The sequence below is a fragment of the Lytechinus pictus genome, chromosome 11 (assembly GCF_037042905.1).
Source record: "Lytechinus pictus isolate F3 Inbred chromosome 11, Lp3.0, whole genome shotgun sequence".
Taxonomy (NCBI): Eukaryota; Metazoa; Echinodermata; class Echinoidea; order Temnopleuroida; family Toxopneustidae; genus Lytechinus; species Lytechinus pictus.
The window spans coordinates 24,355,364-24,365,683 of NC_087255.1; positions in this window are offsets into that span (position 1 = coordinate 24,355,364).

Genomic DNA, 10,320 nt, shown 5'->3' on the forward strand with positions numbered 1-10,320 from the left:
GGTTCGATGTTCCGAAGGTTCGTCAATCCGAAAACGAAATAAGGTTCGTTGTGCCGAAGGTTCGTTAATCCGAAGACGAAATAAGATTCGTTGTTCCGAAGGTTCGTTATATAATCCGAAAACGAAATAAGGTTCGTTAATCATTAGTTTTCGGACTAACGAACCTACGGAATTACGAACCTCATTTCGTTTTCGGACTAACGAACCTTCGGAATTACGAACCTCACTTCGTTTTCGGACTAACGAACCTTCGGAATTACGAACCTCATTTCGTTTTCGGACTTACGAACCTTCGGAATTACAAACCTTCGGAAATACGAACCTTCGGAATAACGAACCTACGGAATATCCGAACCTTCGGAATAACCATGATAACGAAGCTTCGGAATTACGAATGTATGCGGACGGTTTCATGCCCACACATTCCTTTTTTATGTTATTACATTGATTTTTTTTTAAAGATTTCATTCAACTGTGTATGATAATTTATGTCTTGTAACAAAATTGGTTGCAGCAATGATTATCGTACACATTAAATCAGTTTTCAATTCATTTTTTGTTTTCATTCTGGGAGGGAAAAATTAGATTATATGTATAATTCTATAATAATATACAAAAGAATAAGTGCGAATATTACACCACTAGCTATTAGATTGCTCAGTGCATATTCATGAATACATGCATAGAATTATTTCACCGAAATTATTCAAAAACAAAATAAATGTCATAAATATCTTATATTATTTTCAATTTTCAGTTTGGTGTACCCCTTTAATGATAATCGGGGGGGGGGGGGGGGTGTCTAAGGAACGAAAAGGAGGCAATAAAAACCTTCAATAGATTCTTTTCTTCCCTGATCTCAATTACTGGACAAGGGCAAGCTTCAGGATGAATAAGAAGATGAAAAATCCATACATTATTGTTCGAAATAGACATGAAATGAATTACTCCGAAAAATTGCTTTGTCCAATTGATCGAGGGCCCGACAGCCGCTGTGCAGCGCCAGGTCGATGAGGCTCTATTCCTTTAATCTTTTAACGTCCTTTGGTCTGACGCGGCCGGGTTTCGAACCCCTAACCTCCCGGTTGTGAGATGGACGCTCTACCAACTGAGCCAACACACCGGTCACCCCAACAAAAACTGATTCGTATTAAAAGAGAACATTCAGACGAATATAACGCTGAAAATTTCATCGAATTTTGGATGTTAGAGAAGAACGTTATGACATTTCAAATTTTCACAAAATAGTTGATATGCGAATGAGAAAGTCCTAGATGTCGATCACCATTTCTTTTGCATTTCATGGTATGAATCATAAATCATGATTTCATTTTTTTGTAGATGTGGCAAAAAAAAATACTCTTCATCATCAAATCACAAAATTTTGAGCATTATGGTCGGGTTTTTTTTTAATCAAACTTTTGTTGGGGTAGACTTTATCCTTTAATCATCACTATTTAGAAATTGTTCAGGAATTAATTATTAACAGCCATAAAAGCGGTGACCCATGCGCATCTATCATTTTCCATGTTTGACATAAAGCGATGAAATATTTGTTTGGTTACGTTTTATGTGAAGTGGTGGTTCTTGAAATGATCGAAGTTCAAATGATCGAAGTTCATTTTCAGTGTTGATCATACATAGGCAAAGTTCATTTCCAGGGGGGGGGGGGGCGCGTTTTATAAAGCCGTTCGTAAGTTAAGAGCGACTTTAAGAACGACTGGTGATCCTTTCTTGTGGTAAATGATATTCACCATGAAATGTCAGTTGGTGGTTATTTAGCGCGTGAGGAAGGTTCAACAGTCATTTTTACACCAACGCTACGTCCATGCATTTCTCGTTACGTCTTTGAAAAATGGCCATGAAGCATTTGGAGCTGCTACAGCGTACTGAGAGCGCAGCGAGAACTGTTATAGACGTGGCATAGTCTACATGATCTCCGGAGACCAATTTTCCACTTAGCAGGAGCGCCGTCTGAACAGTGCATAGTAATGACGCAGCAAGGACCTCCTTAGGACCTACTAACAGCTCCAACGACGTAGCATAGACGTGGTTGACAACTCTGTCCATTTCTACTGCGAGGCCGCCACGCACATTCAGGTGTCACTACGTCCTATACAGTGAAGTTCCCGCTACGTTGTTGAAATTCCGAAGATAACCTAGCACCCGGCGCCAGCTTCATTTGATTTTTTTTTAAAGTGAAATTGTCAAGTACATGCTACGTCCACGCCAGGTTTTTCTGAAATTCCCTCTAGCAGTCTAGGTTTGTTTTGCGCTAAAAAGCGGTTCATCCTGCGTCGAAGCGGTTCCCGCTACGTTCTTTCACCATCCAGCAGATTGCTGTACTTGTTGTAACTTCGTCTATTTGGACGTAGCGCCAACTGGATGTGCGAGATGGCCGCGTAGTAGCAGTACAGTGAGTACAGTAGACATGGACAGAGTGGTTGCCACGTTCGTCCAGTGTTCTCAATGTCTATGCTACGTCGGCGGAGCTGTAAGTAGGTCCTTATTGCGCGTCGTAACTACGCACTGTTCAGACGGTGCTCCCGCTACGTGGACTTTGGACATGTTAAATTCCACATGGCGGAAAATTGGTCTCCAGAGATCATGCAGACTATACCACGTCAACAACAGTTCTCGCTAAGCTCTCAGTACGCTGTAGCAATTCCCACTGCGTCATTGCCATTTTTTCTTTGACGCGACAAGAACGGCATGGACGTAGCTTTATATAGTGTAATGGGGTATCAGTTGGCGCTTCGTCCAAATGGACGAGAAAAAGCAAGTCGCACAGTCTGCTGGATGTAGTCAGAACGCAGCGGGAACCACTTCGACGCAGTATAGACCGGTTCTGCGCGCAGAATTACTTTGTGGGCACAACACACACCTTCACAGTTGGGACCTTTCGCAAACCTCACGGACGCTAATATTAGGGTTCCCTAACACAGAAGTTAACGCTTAATCATACACTTGATTTTTAAGATTGATTGTGCATTATAGTCAATAGAATCAAACGTAGAAAACTGCTCTACAATCAATGCTAAGCTTTGTGTTACAGGGGGTTACAGGCCCTACAGATCTGCTTTTCGTGTGCAAAATCCTTTTCCGCGACACCCACCATACATGCATGTATATTACGACTGATGGCTGGAGATATTCGAAATGCAGGACCTAAAATAGAATATGACATGGATAAGAAAGTGGTTTTTCAAAGAAATCGAGTACATATTGAGTGAGGAAAAACTTACTGAATTAAGGCTTAGATATAGATCATTACAGTCCATCGAATCGATATTGCATTTAATGTATATTATTGGTGGATGACTGGCAATTGATTCCACGGGTCAGATCACCTCTCCAGTCGAAACCATTTCGAATGCGTTGATATGTACACAGCGTATGCAATACGTTTGAACATGCGGGTTTCTTTTGTTTCTTTTGTTTACTTCTTCTACACAAACGATACGCCTCTAGCACACGATGTAATGGGCTATATGTTTTACTTTCCCCAGAAATGGGGGATTAGATTGAAATTCCAGGGGACCACTTCCATTGATGAGTGGATACCAGGCACGACCATGGGGTTTCGAAAAGTACCCTAAACAAGGGAAGCAAGTCTTCTCCAGATTATGAAAATGGATCTTTTAACAAGTATTTGGCTTGTGAAACCCTACAAGTATTGGAAATATATCCCTTTTTAAAGTATTTTAATCATCGTTTTTGACACCTTTATAACGTTACATAGGCCTATACGTAACGTACTTACCCGCTCGTTCCCCAGGTAACAAGCCAACGTTGGCTCCACGTTGGAAACTTGAAAGTCGTTGGACGTTGGGAAAACTTGATGGATTAACGTTGAATCGACGTTGGAAACTAGTTTGATGGAAAGATGATGGACAATCAACAATGACACGACGTTGGCAACGTTGGAAACTTGTTAGTCGGAGAGTTGTTGGACAGTCGACAATGTCACAACGTTGGAAACACGTTTGATTGGATAGTTGTTGAACAGCCAGCAAAGGCACAACGTTGGCAACGTTGGAAACTAGTTCGCTGGAAAGTTGTTGAACAACCGACAATGGCACAACGTTGACAAAGTTGGAAACTAGTTTGTTGGAGATTTGTTGGACGGTCGACAATGGCACAACGTTGGAGACTAGTAAGTTGGAGAGTTGTTGGACAGTCGACAATGTCACAACGTTGGAGACACGTTTGATTGGATAGTTGTTGACAGCCAGCAAAGACACAACGTTGGCAACGTTGGAAACTAGTTCGCTGGAAAGTTGTTGAACAACCGACAATGGCACAACGTTGACAAAGTTGGAAACTAGTTTGTTGGAGATTTGTTGGACGGTCGACAATGGCACAACGTTGGAGACTAGTAAGTTGGAGAGTTGTTGGACAGTCGACAATGTCACAACGTTGGAGACACGTTTGATTGGATAGTTGTTGACAGCCAGCAAAGACACAACGTTGGCAACGTTGGAAACTAGTTCGCTGGAAAGTTGTTGAACAATCAACAATGACACGACGTTGGCAACGTTGGAAACTTGTTAGTTGGAGAGTTGTTGGACAGTCGACAATGGCACAACGATGGAAATTAGTAGGTTGGAGATTAGTTGGATAGTCAACGATGACACAAGGTTGGCAACGTTGGAAACTAGTTCGATGGAAAGTTGTTGAACAACCAACTATGGCACAACGTTGTCAAAGCTAGAAACTAGTTCGATGGAGATTTGTTGGATAGTCGACGATGGCACAACGTTGGAAACTGGTAGATTGGAGATTAGTTAGATAGTATACAATGACACAACGTTGATAAAGCTGGAAACTAGTTAGATGGAAAGTTGTTGAACAACTGACACTGGCACAACGTTGGAAACTGGTAGATTGGAGATCAGTAGGATAGTCGACGATGACACAACGTTGGCAACGTTGGAAAGTTGTTGAACAACAGACAATGGCAACATTGGAAACTAGTGTGTTGGAGATTTGTTGGACAGCCAACAACGTCACAACGTTGGAAACGCGTGTTTGATTGGATAGGTGTTGAACAGCCAACAAAGGCACAGCGTTGACTACGTCGGAAACTAGTTCGATGGAGAGTTGCTGAACAACCGACAAAGGAACAACGTTGGAAACTATTTTCTTGGAGATTTGTTGGACAGTCGACAATGGCACAACGTTGACAAAGTTGGAAACTAGTTTGATGGAGAGTTGTTGAACAACGGACAATGGCACAACGTGGACAGCGTAATTGGAATAGTTTATTGGACAGTTAACATTGACACAATGTTGGAAACTATAGTTTGTTGGATATTTGTTTGACAGTCAACATAATATCCTGGCATAATATACACAGTGTTGAGAACGTTAGAAACTGGTTCATTGGAGAATTGATAATTGATAAAGTTGGCGGAGTACAGCAAGTCTGCATATGCCGACTTAACCCAAGACAAGACAAGACTACTGGCATAATTTCCAATGGGGCCAAGGGGGGGGGGTCGATCAAGTAAGTTTGCTTGTCTATCCATGTCACCCTTGGTATCCCCCAGCAATAAGGGGAAAAGAAATCGAGAGAGAAGGAAAATAATGGGAAGGGAAAGAGGAACTAAAACTAAGTCTAAGGGGAAAACAAAAATAAAGATGGGGTAGAATAGAGAGGCTGCATGCACCTGGGGATGCAAATGTGTCGATTAATATAGAAAATAAAGAAGAAAAACAAGAAAAAAAATGTAGTTCAAGACCAGAATTTCCAGAAACGCCCTCGTCGATCCTTTGCAGCTGGCAAGGCCTTTCACAGTAAGTACGAGATATGTCATAGGCCTACCGTCACATAACTAGAAGAAATTGAAGAAGGAAATACAAGCATCAAATGTGCCTATTTAAAAACACCATACTATTCTGATGCGCAGAATTAGTCGCGACGTCGGACTCCTTCTGTCATGTCTGTGTAGTCTGCTTCCTTCAATTTTGAACTTGAAGAATCTGGCAGAATTTGGACTGGATAGTGGATATAGATAAGTAAATTCCAGAATATCTAGTGATCTGGAACAGTACTTATAAGCTGTATATTTAGGACCTACAATCTACAGTTGAATTTTCTTTGCACTTGCAGATAATCGGTAACTGCAACCATTGATCCCCTCCGAAAGATCCCGGAGTCAGCTTCTGTGTGCGTACAGTCCGACGCTAGTATATTCGTGTACTGTAAGTAGTAGTAAAGTAGTACTTAACACCAGTCACTGCACAGTATAACATACTAACTAACCTCGTAATTAGCTTGTGTGAGTGACTAATACTAACCTCGCAATACGTGTGAGTGGGAACGAGTATGCGATACCAATGGCAAGGCAACAGTCATTGGATGATTTTCAAAATTCAAGTACGTACAGTGTTGAAATCTGGTGTTGGTGTTGGTGTTGGTGTTAGTATACTAATACTAACCTGGCAATACGTGTGAGTGTAACCCAGGGAGCTCCGGCCCGCTGCGCGGTCCGGAGCCCAGGGGCTTACCGTGTAATTCACCATACCCACGGTAGTAGCGTGAAGTATGGTCTAAATAATTATCCGAATAAATAGTTAAAACAGAAATTAAGCACTTACCACGATTATATGGATGAAGGTCTAACGAGTGGCAGCTTCCTGACATCGAGGCACAGACTGGAACCTAAAAAAACGAAAAGTTCTGTCGCGGTAGCTCTCCTCTTTCAGAATTCAAAACAAAATGGCCGATTGAGACCGAGACTAATAGCACTAGTGCATTAGTATACATCTCTATGATATAGACTTTGTCAAATTCGCGCATGCGCCCTACACCCTCGGTACCGGTCTCGAACGGCCATTTTGCTATGAATTCTGAAAGAAGGAGAGCTACCGCGACATAACTTTTTCGTTTTTTGAGGTTCCAGTCTGTGCCTCGATGTCAGGAAGCTGCCAATCGTTAGACCTTCATCCATATAATCGTGGTAAGTGCTTAATTTCTGTTTTAACTATTTATTCGGATAATTATTTAGACCATACTTCACGCTACTACCGTGGGTATGGTGAATTACACGGTAAGCCCCTGGGCTCCGGCCCGCTGAGCGGGCCGGAGCTCCCTGGGTTAGTGTTGGTGTTGTGACAACACCGTACTTGAATCAGGCTGGTGTTAAGATTGACCTCGGAAAATATGGTGTATTTCCGGCAGTTTGTGTTGAAGGCTGGTGTTGATTGTCATCTGCTGAACCCAACACTGCACTGTGGCTGCATGGTGTTGATGATCTACAAGCAATTTCCCCATTCAGCAACACCGACGTACCCCAGGGATTGGGAGAATCGTGATTTAAAGTTCAGTGTTGGTGTTGATGAACTGTAGCTATTACGAACAGGGGGCGAACACGACGAACCATCTCCGTAAAATTATCTTTTACATTTAAGATGAGAGCAAATCATTAGAGTTTTAATACATTTCAATGAAAAATAATATTACGCTTGGTGTTGGAGCTCAGTTCAGCAGCCCTTTCACGCTCTCAACACCGTACACCGTACTTGAAATCACCCAAATGACTTGCTACCTGGCATTCCTGCCTTATTTATTATACGCTGCCTTGAATTGACTTGGTCGGTCCTGCCTGGCCTAGCCTGGACCGAGTGTTTTCCAACTGCAGTCAAACCTGTAGTTGCTATGTGAGGCATGCTACACTTGACGCTGAAATATCATTTAGTAGTTATGGCACGAGCGAGACTAGGCCATGGCCATGCATATTGAGATATCAGTTGACTTCTATCTTAATCAAAAAGAGGCACTCTTTAGTTACAGTAGGCAGTAGCTACGTTACTCTGAGTGAGGCCAAGTTACGCGACCTCCTTTTTAGATTTTGTAAATACTGAGAGACTGCAATTACACATGTGAGTTTTTGTGATGATTACTGACGTTGCAATTGGCATTGCATACCGAGTCATTAAACAATTGTAGACAGAAACAGAGATTGCAACTCGCAAGAAAATGTAATACATCTTAATTCTTATTACATATGCATATATGTTTTTTGGTATTAGTCTTGTTTGAGAAAAAGAGGATGTCAAAAAAGTTTGAATGCTACAAAGGCCTCAATAAATATCACACGTAATTCTCTTGATTCCTCTTAATTATGTGAAGAGACTTGTAACAGAAAGAATGAAAAGAAATGAATAGCTGTAATAATAGTTGTAATGTTTTTTGATAGAATCATGAACAGATTACAGATGATGATGGCACAGTGTTGAAAACTGTTTGATGGAGATGGCGCATCGTTGGATTTGTTTAGAATTAGACCAACAAAGAATCAACGTTACAACAACATTTAACCGATATTAGACAAACATTGAATCAACGTTTACGCCAACGTTGGACTAACATTGGACTAAAGTTGAATCAACTTTCCATCAACATTGGACCAACATTATACCAACGTTGGATCAACGTCACCCAACGTTGGACCAACATTGGACCAACGCTGCCATACCTGCCTCATCTGGACAATGATTATGCACTCATGAATATTCATTACATCAGTAAATGACCAAAATTTTAGGTAATATTGCTATAATAATTAGAGTATTTATGTTTATTCAATATTTCCACCATGAAAAGTTTCAGAAAAGTATGTGGCTCCATTACCATATCATATATAATCAAAACATATTATTCTAAGTGAAATATTCAAGGTTAAGTGTGGAAAATGATATTAACTGTATTCTGCCAAGTATAGCAAAGTTGCTCTATATATAGGAGTCAATGACAGGTTACAGTGGATAGGTGTAGGATGATAGGAATAGGATATAGGATTAGGATGTAGGATTTTAGGATAGGATAAGACATATGATGATAAAGATTTGAGTGTAGAGTTGTAATGGTGGACTTCACCTTGAAACCAATTAATGTTTTGTTAATTACTGCCATACGTTGGAATAACGTTGGAGCAATGTTGGAGCAACGTTGTGACAACGTTGTAACAATGTTGGAGCAATGTTGCCAGACAACGTTGGAGCATTGTTGCTGGACAGCGTTGAACCAACGTTGTAAACATAGTTGGACTGACGATGTATGCAAGTGCACGTCCATCGCTGCTTCAACGTTGCCCATCAACGTTGCAGCAACGCTGTTATTGATGACTCAGCCGACATTATACCAACGTTGGAGCATTGATGGTGGACAACGTTGAACTGACGTTGGAAATGTTGTTGGTCTGACGATGTATGGACGTGCACTTCTATCGATGATACAACGTTGCTTACCAACGTTGTAGCAATGTTGTATTTGACTATTTAGCCAACATTGGATCAACGTTGCCAGACAACGTTGAAACATTGTTGCTGGACAACGTTGAACTAACGTTGGAAATGTTGTTGGTCTGACGATGTATGCGCGTGCACTTCTATCGATGATGCAACGTTGGCCTGCCAACGTTGAGGCAACGTTGGGAAAAAAATTCCCAACGTTGATCCAACGTTGGTCCAACGCTGTATTGTTACCTGGGTCCCTTTTTACGCGTGGTTGCGCCTGGTATCCACTCTTCAATGGAAGTGGGCCCCCCGGGCGGCCTCTCGAGCTCTGGGAGGAACCAAATGTGGATTTGGAAAGTCGTCCTAAATCGGATATATCGCTGTTACCATAGTAGCAACCAGAATTTTGCACACGAAACGCAAGTTGAATGTTTCCGTTCCAGATGCAAAACGAAAAAAAAATTCATGTCACACAATTTGCATTGCAGGACAGAGTTTTACGACCATGACGACGGGCCCAAAAGTCACTTCTAAAATCAACTAACGTCGTAAATATGCGTTCGCGTTCTTCCAACGAAAGGTCGGGAATAACGTGGCATGCACGCACGTGAAAATTTCACATCAAGATAATCAAACAAAGTTTGCGCTACGTCCTAGTAGGGTTTCTTCTGAACTTCAAGAACGCAGCGGGTACTTTATCTGTTGTAAAGGGGGTATTACGAACAGCTTAATGAAACACCCACCTGTATATACATACATGTACAAACATTGATATTCATAATCATGAGCTTTGCCACAGAAGAAGTTCCCCCCTGCCAAAAGTTTCTTGTAAATATAGCAGAAAAAGTAATAAACAATATTGGTGAAGGTTTGAGGAAAATCCATTAAAGATTAAGAAAGTTATTAGAATTTTAAGTTTTTGATTTGTGACGTCATATACGAGTAGCTTCCCCATATGTGATATATGGTTCATAACTAAACATATTCTCCTTTCAGGAGTCGGTGTGAAATCATTTGTTGAGATACTCAAAATACAGTAAAACACATTTTCTATTTTTTAGAAAATGACATTTCATT